At 53.0% G+C, this 13,439-nt stretch overlaps 1 protein-coding gene across 17 annotated transcripts in view; it reads right to left on the bottom strand.

The window, feature by feature from the left end:
* Cux2 (cut-like homeobox 2) overlaps nt 1-13,439 on the bottom strand; it is a 199,902-nt gene that overhangs the window by 79,411 nt on the left and 107,052 nt on the right. The gene's annotated exons all lie outside the window — the stretch shown is intronic.

Raw genomic sequence — 13,439 nt, 5'->3', positions numbered from 1 at the left:
AACAACACTGTGTGGGTCTTTGGAGAGGGGGAGAGGGGACAGAGCTGGCTTCCAGTGGCTACTGGGTGGTGGAAGAGCTGAGTGAACTCAAATAGACAAACCGAAGTCTGCAGTTCCCGAAGCTTCTCACTCGGGGATCAGTCCTGGACGTGGGCTCTGCCAATGGCTTTAAGCAGCACCTAGAGGTGACAGTCATTGGAGACATCTGGAAAGCACTTGCCTGTCCCTGTTAGAACCTCCCTGGCTCAGAGAGAGCAAGAGCCCAGCAGGCGATGCCATGCATAAAACTAGGAGCCAGCAAGAACTTGTCCTCCCACTGTAGGAGCTTGGCTCTAGTGTGGTGATGTCACACAGGCCAGGAGTTGGTAGCTACTTTCCAATCCAAAGTCCCAAACCTTTACTTTTTATGTAAAAATCCCCCAAGCTGTCCTTAGACACACCAGAAGGCATCAGATCCCATTACAGATGGTTGTGAGCCACCATGTGGATGCTGGGATTTGAACTCAGGACCTCTGGAAGAGCAGTCAGTGCTCTTAACCACTGAGCCATCTCTCCAGCCCAAAATCCCTCAATTTTAGTATCGCGAACTAGCTCAGGACGAACCTAACAATAACGCAGTTTGCAAACACTGCTGGCTCTGTACCCAGCCCGCCAACTTGCAAACAGACTCACTAGGGCTTTGCACCCGGCCTGCCACTTGCAGCTCGTAGTCTGTTAATTAAGTGCAGAGTGGTGGGCCTGCTGTGTGCACAGCCCAACTCTACAAGAGCCCAGGAAGGGGGCCCTGTTATTATCTCCCTATTAGAGATGTGTATGTAAAAGCACAGAGAGGTTTACTCAGACAACGTGGTTCTGCTGAATGGGACCAGAGATCCCTGGCTGTCTTTTCTATCCTGGGACAGTCCCCAACCGGTCCCAGGGGCCTGCAGGGACATTGTTTTTTACATGCTTTGCCCAGACCCTGACACTTCAACGAGAGGCAGATACCCAAGCAGAATGGCTGGACTGAGTGTGGCCACAAACTCCACTCTCTGGACAGTGTGAAGTCCCCGTGTGTGGCTTGTTGGCCACCCCTGTCAGGAGCCCTGCCCCATCCCAGGCTGGGAGTGGTTGGGATGGGGCTCATGACCATCCCCCAACCCCCAGCCAGCAGATGTGCAGCCGGTACAATGGAAGAAAATAGAAAGAGATTCGGGTTTGTTCTCCAAAGATATTCAAATTACTTAATCAAGGGCTTTAATCGCTGCCTCTCCTCGACAGTCAGCAGCCGTCCCTGTTAATAAGAGCTGCTCAGGAGGCCCACACCAGTGTGTTTAAAGACATTCTGGAAAGTTTCTAATTATTTTAAATCGTTCTGCTACACAGAACACCTTGGGGTTTCTCAGTCCATGATGGCTGAGCCTGGGGTGCCCGTGCTAGCCTTGGGATGTGTGGAGGCTCCATGAGGCCCAATACATGAGGGGGTGGCCTGGTTCAAGGGACCCCAGGAAAACCTCACTCCTATCCCTTCATGAATGGATTCTAAGCTGCATTTCCCTCATAGCCATCAGGGTGCTGTTCCCAAATTGCCAAGCCTCAAAGACTCAGGAATCACTTCCTAGGCTCTGAGCACCCACCCCCCACCCCCTGCCATTCCCTGCTAGCCACAGAACATACTGCCCTCACAACTTTCTTGTCTTGAGACCTTGTACACCCTTAAAAGTGACAGAGGACCTCAAGGAGCTTTGTCATGGAGAGGGACAAAGATACAGCATGATGGCTGACCACACTCAAAGTTAAAAACAGCAAAGCATTTGTTCTATCACTGTGGTTGCCAGAGTGACATCATCATGCCTGCCAGAGTGACGTCATCATACCCACACCTGCAGCAACAGCTAGAAAGCTGTCTTGTGCTCACACTGTTGAGTATGGCTCGGTTGAGGCGGCGAATGCCCGTGGTAATCACAGCACTTGAGGGCTGGAGGCAGGAGGATCAGAGGCTGGCTGTCTTCTGAGTTACAAGCCTGAACTACAGAGTAAGACCCTGCCTCCAAAACCCCCTGAAATCAACCAAACCAAAATACCCTAGGGCTACTCCCCCATCTCAGGACAGCAGATGGGGTCACTACGCTCAGCCACACACTGGGAAATAACAGTCAAGTTAAAAACAGGGCCAACAGGATTTAGCTCAGTGGTAGAGCGCTTGCCTAGCAAGCGCAAGGCCCTGGGTTCGGTCCCCAGCTCCAAAAAAAAAAAAAAAAAAAAAGAAAAAAGAAAAAAAAATAAATAAAAACAGGGCCAGCAAGGTGGCTCAGCGGGTAAAGGAGCTTGCTGCCAAACCCAATGACCTAAGTTCGATTCCCTGCACCCACAGGGGGAAAGAGATAACCAAATCCCAAAAGCTGCCCTCTGATCACCATATACAGAGACATTAAATAAATAAACTACTACTATTACCACCACCAATAATAATAATAATAATAATGATGATGATGATGATGATGATGATGATGATAATAATAATAATAATAATAAACCACCAAACCTATGAGGTGACACCAGAGCACAATGGCCATGCAGGATAGAAGGGATGTGCCCCTGATTCGATAAAGAGCTATGCTTATGCCCAGGGCTGGAGAGATGGCTCAGCGGTTAAGAGCACTGACCACTCTTCCACAAGTCCTGAGTTCAAATCCCAGCAACCACATGGTGGCTCACAACCATCTGTAATGGAATCCGATGCCCTTTTCTGGTGTGTCTGAAGACAGCAACCATGTACTCAAATACATAAAATAAATTTTTTTTTCGGAGCTGAGGACTGAACCCAGGGCCTTGAGGTTGCTAGATAAAATAAATATTTTAAAAAAATATTTAAAAAAAGAAAAGGAAAAAAAAAGAGCTATGCCTAAAGTAAAAAAACTCTTAAAGATTTAAAGAAAGGCAAACGAATAGAAGGAACCAGCAGGAAAGACGCCCGCATCAAGACGCAAGATGGCAGGCACAACCACCAACCATGCCACCATTAAACCAGGGGGAGGTGGTGTGTACCTGCGTTCTCATGGCTGGGAGGAGATGCAGAAGGACTGCTGTGAGTTTGAGGCCAGCCTGCCTGACATTTCAAGTAGCCAAGCTAGGCCGGAGTGACAAGGGGAGAGCCAAGGCACAAACAGGCATTAGCAAGTGCTGGCAAGGACACAGGGCAAACCTAAACGTCGGGCAGTGCCGCAGGGGTTGCAGTTGGCACCTGGGAAATCGCAGGGCCTGTTGGATCCTTACACGCCTCCCTGTGTTGCCTGCCGCAGTCCCCCGTGGCACACGCATTCCGGAGAAATCTGTCCACCAACACAGAGCCTCCTTGCACATGCTATGGCTGTGAACCAGCAGCTGGGAAACCACCAAGATTTCTCAAGGAATAACGACTCTGGCCCTGCCAGGCCCCCAGAGCCGGCTCTGCGGTTCACCCAGCCCTCCAGATAATTCATGAATGTGTTCAAGACGGAGAGGAATGTATCACCAAGGCACCATTCATAACAGCTCCCGACTGGAAATGACCCAGACGCCCATTAACATGGATGGCTGAGAGCCCTATGATGTGTTTACCCCCACAGAATGGCCCGCATAGCCTCCGGCATGAGCGAGCGAGCGAGCGACAAGCGGTAACATGGATCGATCCTGCAGAGGCGCCAGAGTCCAAAGGGCACACAGTGAAGATCCCAGTCAGGGCTGGAGTCCTACTGTGGGCAGGCCTGGAGTCCTATTATTGGGCATGGCTGGAAAGAGAGGGAGGGCAGGAATGGAGCCATCTTTGGATGTCAGCAGTGCTGGACACAGGGCCGCAGGGAACACAGTTGTTTGTTGAGTCAAGCCTTGGAACCCTGGAACCCACTTACCTCCCCCATGTACATGGCTATGAGGCCCTCGCAAGAAGGTGATTCAATAGAAAGATGGCCAAGCAAGGGCTCCAGGGTTGCACAAAGCACACAGACTGGCTCAGTAGTCTCCTGCCTCCAGCTCACCCCAGCCACCGCACACAGAGACACTTCCAGAGGCCTGAATTAAGTCCAGTCACTTGGCCAGAAACTCAGTCACGAGAAGGGAGTGGCTCCCCACAGCTCTAGAGGCTGAAGTCCCTGGGCCAGCTCAGGTCTCTCTCCCCTCATCTTACCCTGTGACCCCACCACCCTTATTTCTTGGGTGACCCCAGGGCCTTTGTGCCTGCCGCGCTCCCTCTGACGCCCCTTTGACTGGCTCAGCCAGGACTCCCCTCCCCCTCCCTGACAGGGCTCCTCCTGCTCTCCCCACCCTCGCCCACCCAGTCCTGGCCTGGGGGGTGGGGCCTCCCTCACAGCATTTGGTCTCCACTGCAGTCGCTACAAGAGAGGCTGAGGCAGGATTGTCTGTGTCTCTGCTTGTGCCCCTTGTCTATAACAACACTTGGCTCACAGTGTCTACTCCTTGGGTGCAGAAAATGAGCCTCACCTATCTCCCTCTGTGCTGTCCCGTCCTCCCCACATTCATTCCCCCCTCGTCCTCAATGTTGGGAACACACTGCTAGTAACCTACCAGTCGAAGTAGGCTACTCCTTCAGTACCACGCATGCAGAAGGGGCTCAAAAATTGCTTGCCAGACCAAGTTGGGAGGTGGGCTCAAGAGCCAAGAAATGTGTTTGCCACCTGCTCCTGAGTCCCCCGGATAGTCAGCTGCCTTTGATTTCAATGGCTGGCCCGCTCGCTGGCTGGCTGGCTGGCTGGCCCACTTGCAGTTTTGAAAACATGCCCTTGAGGGACATCAGAAAGTGAGATGGGCGGAGGGGTCAAGTTCAAAATCGAAGTGACTTAGTAAAAGCACCCAATCGATGGCTCTGGCTGGAGGAGGTGGGGGTGGTTCAGAGGAATGACTGCATCCGCTGTCAGCCCTGCCCCTCACACACAGAGGTCAGGGAGGCCCAGGTGGGGCCTGGGACCACCGGAGCAATCTCAGGGAGGCTAGACCAGAGGGTTCCCAGACAAGGTGAAGATTTCATGTTCTAGCCAGGGGAGGTGGTATAGGCCCACCAGCTCAGCACTCAGGAGGATTCTGAGCTCTAGTCTGAGCTACATAGCAAACCCTATTCTAACAGAAAAAAGTCCTGGGCTGGAGGGACTACTGGGTGGGTAAAAGTGACTGCTGCACAAGCATGGAGACACGAGTTCAAATCCCAGCACCCACGTGAAAAGGCGGCACTGGGTGTTTGTGAGCCTATCACCCCAGCATCTTTGTAGAAGTGGAGGCAGGAGCATGGATGGGCTTGCTGGTCACCAGCCTCAGGCTCAGGGGAGAGCGCTATCCCAAGAATTAAGGTGGAGATGGATGTCTCCTCTGGCTTCCACAGATTACAGATGTGCACAGACACTGCATGCAGCATACACGCACACGCGCGCGCACATGCACACACAGACAGAGACAGACAGACAGACAGACAGACAGACAGACAAGACAGACAACCATGAAACCAAAGCTCTTGGTTTTCTGTTTAAAACCTTCACGCATGTAACATGATAGGCTTGCTGGTTACAGTATCCTTCAAGAACTTAGCTCCTACAGGATGGCATCCCACACCTTTAATCCCAGCACTTGGGAAGCAGAGGCAGGTGGATATCTGTGAGCTCCAGGCCAGCCTGATCTCTATACAGCCAGAGCTATAGAGAGAAACTCTATCTTGACAAAACATAACAGAACAAAACATAGCCAAACAAAAACCCCTAAGCTCTCACATTAAGGTCAGGAGCCTGGGGATCCTGGATGCCTCCTTTGAGAAGGTGACAGAGAGGTGGCCCTCCCTGACCCAGGCCTTGTACCCGGGATTCCCAATGATGGTAGGGAAAGGTGACCCCTTCTTGGTGACCAGGTGCTGTGTGCATTCCCAGGGCTCAAGGTTCATGGCCACTGTCCCTTTCTGCTGCCAGCCCTACGTCATCTCTGTCTCAGCCCATTTTATCAACATATGGCCAGAGGTGCCAGAGGCTGAGGCCATGGCCAGAGTCAGGCGGACTCAGAGGCTGTACCTGGTTCAGCATACCCGGCTTCCGTTTCTACACAGAGACTCGGATGTGACAGGTGTCATAGGTGTCAGAGGTGTCACAGGTGACCCAGGGGCAGACCCTGAAATCTCAGTGATGGGCTCAGGACACCTGTGCTGTCCACCACGTCTTAGGGAGACTTTGAAAAGGACTGGTTCTGTCCCATGCGCAGTCTGCTAAGGCCACCAGGAGCCAATGTGAATGGAGCCAGGACGGTGACCACCATACACGGAGAACTGGAGAGTACCCATGAGTCAACTCCAGTCAGTCACTGTGCCCTGGGGAAACTGCCACCTCGGTGAGCCATTTAGGCTCATAGCTCACATCTCAGCCAAGTATTCAGGAGGGAATGAGGGATATAGGCACAGCACCATTGCCATGCAGCGATCCCGAACTGACCAGTGCAGGAGGGGCCTCAGATCGGGAATGACTACCCGCACAGAGAGGCCCTGACTATTGCCCCTGAGCGTGCATACACACATTACCCACTCCATGCCTCTTTTCCATCCTCATTTAGACCCTATGAAGCAACACCCACCGAGGAAGCTACAGTAAGTACAGAGAGGGCAAGCAACTTGCCTGGAGCCACACAGCAAGCAGGAAGCAATGCCAGGGTTTGAACCACCGCTCTAGCACTCTGAATCAACTTCTCAGGACTGCGGTGCCTAGGGATATCCTAGTGCCTTCCAAATCTCCAAGATTGGGAGCCACTGAAGTGCTTTTAAATTGCAGATCTGCAGAGAAAGACCAAGCAGGGAATGGGATAAGAGTGGTAGGGGGTGGGATGCAATTCTCTTTCCTGAGCCACCAGGGGGCACTCTCGGGAAAGGGGGATTTTGCTATGCTGCTCTGAGGGAAGGACTTTGACTGGGAGGTCCAGGGAGTGCAAAGGCCCTGAGGCAGCAGAACATGCCTACTTAGTGCATGGGGTAGGAAGTGGCAAGGAGGGGCAAGGGAGGTCAGAGGTCAAGGGAGACCTAGACATCCTGGTTCCACATCAGGGCCAGTCACAGATAGTGTGCGTGATCTGTACCTCAAGGCAGCCCTCCTGATTCACACTGCGCTATCTCTGGCTCTACAGAGAGGCCCCGAGGGATAAGGTCACACGGAGCTGTGCAGCTGGCAAATGGTGGTGCCATCCTTGTCCTTCCCATTCTCTGAGGCCACCGTCCTCCACCTGTGGCTGCAGTCGGCTCAGCTCACCCTTATCCCATCCAACCACAGGACCTTTTCACATGCCCCTCTCTCCACAGTGCTACCATCTCACCTCGCAGGTGCACTCCGGAGCTCTGCACAAACGTCACAGCTTCCAGGAAGCCCCTGTCACTGGTCAGGCTACACAAGGTCTCAGGGAGATAAGCAATGGAGGGGAGCAAGGGGCAGTGAGGGCTTGTGATAGCATCTCTGGGGGGACATCAGGAAAGTGGCGGACATGGGAGAGAAGGGGCTGCAGGAAGACAGGGCCTGGCTAGCTCCACCCACAGCCCAGGGCAGCCCCAGGGGCCCTGCTACATGCCCCAGGCCTCACTTAGGAGACAGAAGCTGGGCTCTGGGGACAACGGGTGGCTGAGCCTCATGGCAAATAGGCTGGGAACTCAGAAGAAAGTATGGGATTCCCAAGGACTTGGGGACCTACCTGTGCCCCTTCAAGGAAGAGCTCTGGGCTTAGAGCTGCCAAAAGACAGCCATTCCCCCAAGATGAGGCCTCAGCCACGACAGGACTTGGCTAGAGGTTACACAGAAACCAGCCACCACAGCTCACGGATACCCCTGACCAGGCCAGCCAACGGAGGCAGAGCGATGCCACAGCTGAGCCAAGGGCACCTGGCCAGCAAGTATTAGCCTGTATCTGCAGCCACATCTGACGCCAAGAATCTGCCTTCATTCCCTGCATGGGTTTCTAAGAGTAAAAACCTGGTGCTTTGCTTGTTTGCCTGAAGCCACCGGTGGAGGACAGTCACTGACACAACGAAGGGGCTCAACACCTCCCTGGATCGTTTCCTGGATGTGGTCCTCATCAATGTCCACTCAGAGATGCCCACACTACCTCAGCCGTCATCGCGATGCGAAACTGTCTCCTCCTGTAACGGGTGTCACCCGTGTCTGTTTACTCAGTGAGCTGTCTGCACCGGTTTACCACGCCTGAGCCTCCGCACCCACACACAAGGCATCTCTCTCATTTTCACGGTTACAGGGTATTCTGGGGTGGGGGGAATATTCGTACATGGACTCAGCTCCCCAATGGACATTAGACTGTTGTTAATCCCCAACTCACGGACACAACGGTTAGTTTGAACCCCTCATGCATGGAAACAGAGGTAGTCCTTGCTGTAGTTTTTGTTTGTGTGAGAGTGTATCTGTGTGCGTGAATGAATATGTATATGTGTGCGTGCATGCGTGTGCATGGATGTACATACGTGTTTGTGTGTATGGAGACTGGAGGTCAATCTTCAGTGTCATAACCATGGAGAGAGAGTCACCCACAGGACCTAGAACTCATTGATTTGACCAAGATGACCTGCGAGAGAGGACTAGAAATCTACTGGTTGCAAGTGTACACGGCCTTGCACACGATATGGGAACGCAGGCCCTCATGACGAAGCACTTCAAACACCGAGCCACCTCTCCAGTCCTCTCCTAAGTCATTTTAAACCCCCACTCCTGGACACTTAAGTTATTTACAATTCCTTCCTCGTAAACACAGGTTGTCTCTGATCCTCGATGCGGGGACACCCACATCACTGTCAGCCTCGGCTCTGACTGTCGATGTGCCTCTGGTAGCCCCTGGATATCCATTGTAGAAGTCCACACATGGGTGCATTTAAAAGACACCATCATGGGTCGGTGGGGGGACAGACAGGGTTGCTTGTCAGTGTGACAGCTGCTCCTGGCTCCTCCTCCAAAGGCCTTGTTTTTGTCATTGCCACCCCATCTGTGAGGGGTTATCCCTCTTTCCAGTCATGCAGAGGCTTGACTTACAAATGGGCCAGGACAGAGAAATAAAGAGGAGGAAGAGGAGAGACACCGACAAGCTCAGGAGGTAATCTCTCTTGGTTGTCCAGAAAGATGACAAGTTAGGTGGCCCAGTGACTTCAGAGTCACTTGGCTCCTGTTGGTCCTGGCCTCGAAAGCTCCCAAGCCACATACCCGTGTTAGTCCCAATTGTCCTCCAGGGGGCACCACACTAAACAGACTTCATGGCTTGACAACAGTGATGTATGTATGTCTGCTGCCTGGGACCACAGTCACCTGGACAGAGGGGTTAGCAGGTGTGTGATAGTTCAGCCGAGGTCGTAGAGAATGGAGACGACCTGGGGTCCCAGTCAAGGTCAATGTGACCTCACGGTTGGCGTTGCTGATCACTGTACCATCAGCCCAAACCCATCTAGTTTCCAGACAGGTGATCTGTAAGCACATCTGCCTCTGGACATCCTAGTGCAGGGGTCTCCTGGAGAGCACCCCGAAAGGTCCTTGCACGGAAACTTCTGAGTAAGACCAAACTGGTTTCTCCCAATGCCCATAGATGGGAAGCAGGTGCCGTCCAAAGGATTCCCCACTCCAGGCCTGCACAGAGAGATAGCCTGGCTATCCTTGGCTATTCAGGAGCCCAGATAGATCCTCACTGGAGGCTCCTGCACCATCCATCCATCCATCCATCCATCCATCATCCATCTACTCACCCATCCATCCATCCACCCACCCATCCATCCACCCATCCACCCACCCACCCATCCACCTATCCATCCATCCATCCATCCATCTACTCACCCATCCACCTATCCATCCATCCATCCATCCATCCATCCACCCACTCATTCACCCACCCACCTATCCATCCACCCATCTATCCACCCACCCATCCACCCACCCATCCATCCATCCACCCACCCACTCACTCACACATCCACCCATCCATCCATCTATTGAACAAACACTGATGATATTCTCTCCTCCACGGGGTCAGACCCTTGGCTCCAAACCCAGCTCACTCTGGCCTTCTTTGCTGTGCAACCTTGGGCAGGCCCCTTGGTGTCTCTGGGCCTCCGTGTCTGTGCAACAGTCTACTGAACCCGGGCAGCTGGGAGAAGGAAAGTACATGGAGGCTGCTGGCTCGGGATCTTCAGCAGTTGGTATAAGGTATGCAAGAGGCAGGTATTTGACCTCTGACCTGTCCCATGGTGACCTTCAGTCTCTCTACCTGCTCTCCTGCAGGGTCCTTCCAGGGCAGTGAAAGGAGAGGCCCTTGGCCTAATGTCTTTGTGAGACCAGACTATCTGATCCCAGAGTCCAAGCCGCAAACCCCTCCTTCTGTATTGTCAATGACAAGTGTTCTAAAATTAGCCCAAGGCTGCCAATTCCGAGTGGAGCCAGCTTTGGGGAACCGAGAGGCCTTGGCACTGTCACCTGAGTCCTCTCTCTATCCAACCGCGTAATGAATTGTCAATCTCTTGCTGCCCCGCTGATGGGTTCAGCTTCGAAGCTATTTTGCTGTCAAGGACTCTGGGGCTAATGGCTCCAAGAACACAGATCAACCAGAGGATGCCCGGATGATGGATGGGCTCTCCCAGAGACAGGATGCTGGCTGCCAGGCTGGGCAACGGGGGAGAGGGGCTGCCTAATTTGCTTGTACCCACAATTACCCGGCACTTGTTCTGCAGGGTGATGGTGTGCAGGAAGGGTGCCACCTGTGGTCCCTGTATGCAATTCATTATTCCAAGCGGTGCCAACCTCCGAGGCCCAGGGATTCCCAGGACAGGGCCTGCACACCTGGCTAGGTCTCATCCGCCATCAAGAACAGAGAGACTACACCCACTCATCGAAGGTGCTCACTTGCCGTCCTGAGCTGGGTTTAAGCATCTCTGCATCCAGAGCAGTCTACCCCATCCCACCCCCCACACCCCCTCTGTGTGCGCTCACACTCGAGCGCACGAATACACACGCAGGCACACATACACACGCAGGGGTCAGCATTAGTTATTATGCTAGTCTGTTCTCCATCTTTATCAGATGTGCCTCTTCCTGTCTTTGCACGAATCTGACCTCAAAGCACTGGGATTCCAGAACCACGATACTGCTTAGGTTTTACCTAGGAGCACACACCAAGAGCCTCATGCCTGTGAGACAGCGTCTTCCTTCACCCACGGAGCCACGGAGCCATCTGCAGCCTCCTGTGTTAGGGTTTTGTTGTTGTTTCCTGACCCAGGATTTAGCTAAGCAGTCCAGGCTGGTCTTGAGTCTGCCTCTAAAGTCCTACCCACCCCGTTAAATACCTTTATCTTTCATCTCCCCACCCCCGCCCCTGGCCGAATAGCCCTGACTCTACTCTGTGTCTAATGATGACCTTGAACTCCTGATCTCCTGCCTCCACCTCCCGGAGTGCTGGGACAGAAAGTAAATATCACCATTTCCCGCACCCTTGCACACTTTTAATGGTCATCCTTACACACCTTCTGTGGTTTCCCCACCCCCAGGATTTCGTGGCCCCCCCACAGAAATGTCAGGGCACCCCCCTTCTCCATCGTATCCCAAGGATCTTGTTCTTCTGCCAACCGAGTATCTCACCCAGCTGTAGATATCATGAGGAAACGGCAAACAAAGAGAGAGATTTAATAACTGGAAACAGGAGTGAGGCTGCAGAGTTTAATTTTTTTTTTTTTGTATTTGCATCTAATTGCAATCAACAGACTTCTGAGCCAGTGACAGGCTCAGCAAAATTGCTGCTGAGAGAACAGAATCTTTGTCTAAAAATAATCAGACATTCTGCGCACCGCTGTTGGTTATAACGGTAATCGATGCTGGAGGCTTTGAATTCCATCAATTTATAGATCTGCGCAGGCCTGCCCGGGCGATGGGGCGGCTTGCAGCGGGGCTCGGCCAGCACCAGGCCGGTGTGTGATTAAGATAAGCCCCGGTTCCTTTCATACATTCCTTAGTGGGGGCTCCTTCTCCGGCAGGCGGAGACGTTCACCGCAGTTAAAGATCACTGCAGCTTCTCAGACGCCAAATTTGAGGGGATTGATCAATAAATCAAATCAGGCCGATCGATCGGCCAATCAGGAGAGTCTAGCCGGTGCATTATCTCCGGCGCCTTCTAAGCTAGAGCTTTTCATGGCTTCCATCAAAACAGCCTGGCCCTGGCCGGCAGCCAGCGCCTGGCCTGTCTCATAGCCGAGGCCGCCGAGAGGGGCCGCCTGCCCAGCGGGAGAGCAGTAAATTTCTCATCAAACAGCCGATGGAGGAGCAGGGCGAACATCTGTTGTGCTGCAGTGAGTGACTCTGACAGACCGCCCCGACGGCTGCATCCCCGGCACACGGGGTGGGGGCAAGGGCGGGGGCGGAGGCGTGGGGGCGTGGAATGTTCCACTGGTTACTTCCAGCAGGTAATTTAAAGAGACTTTTGCATTCTTCTCGCGGCTGCAGCCTGAGCTCTGCAAAGCCGATTCCGGCACAGTCGATAATAAAGACCGTCCGGGGACCCTGCAGGATGACGGTGGTTTTATGATTCCCATTATGTTGCAATGTAACTTCATTAAAAGCTGTTTATTCCTTCTAAGCACGGGGAGGGCCTCTTGCACGCCCATCAAGGTGGGGCCCAGAGGTGATCTCTATAGAGTGGGTTCCAGGACATCTATCTTTTCTCAACAATGTTTAAGAGCCTCACCACTTGCCTTCTGTCCCTGAGGCAGGGGGATGGCCCAGTCTCTGTTACTTTACACACACACACACACACACACACACTAGCAGCTGGGTGAGGACCAGGTGATCCCAGACAGACATCCAGCGACATCTCAGCCTCCAGGCAGGAGCTGAGAAGTCTGGGAAAGGAGGACAGCCAGGGCCTCAAGCCCACCCGACCCTCTCGGACCATTGTGTTTGGCATAAACAAAGTTCCTGGAGCAAATGGTGCAACTATTCAGGCTAGAGCCAGTGTTCCTTCTGCCCCTCTACACTGATATTAATCAAAATAAACTGTCACGTGGCCTCTTGTGAAGGCCCGAATTCTTCTCCGGGGACAGTCTAGATGTTAGATGATAAAGCCTTCTTGGCAGAGGCCTATAGGTTTCAAGGCAGAGAGAGAGAGAGAGAGAGAGAGAGAGAGAGAGAGAGAGAGAGAGAGAGAGAGAGAGAGAGAGAGCGCGAGCGCTCTTGGGTCTAGGGGACCTGGTTAAGAAGAGGCTATTCACACTGTGAACAGTAGAGGAACCCTCTTGCCTTTGTGGACCAGGCCGGCTTGGGACACAGTAGAATACTAGAGTCCTCAGGCCAGCAGCAACTAACAGGTGACATTTCTCAGTCCGGTGGAGCTAGGCCCCAGGGACACCATGAAGTCCCAGGATTGTCAATCCCACCACGCAGATGGGGAAACAGTGACAAGTTTCCTGGGTCACAGGGTCCAGGTGA

The sequence above is a fragment of the Rattus norvegicus genome, chromosome 12, assembly GCF_036323735.1.
Source record: "Rattus norvegicus strain BN/NHsdMcwi chromosome 12, GRCr8, whole genome shotgun sequence".
Lineage (NCBI taxonomy): Eukaryota > Metazoa > Chordata > Mammalia > Rodentia > Muridae > Rattus > Rattus norvegicus.
The sequence above is the reverse complement of the archived record's forward strand: the minus strand, read 5'-3'. Positions and strand labels throughout refer to the sequence as shown.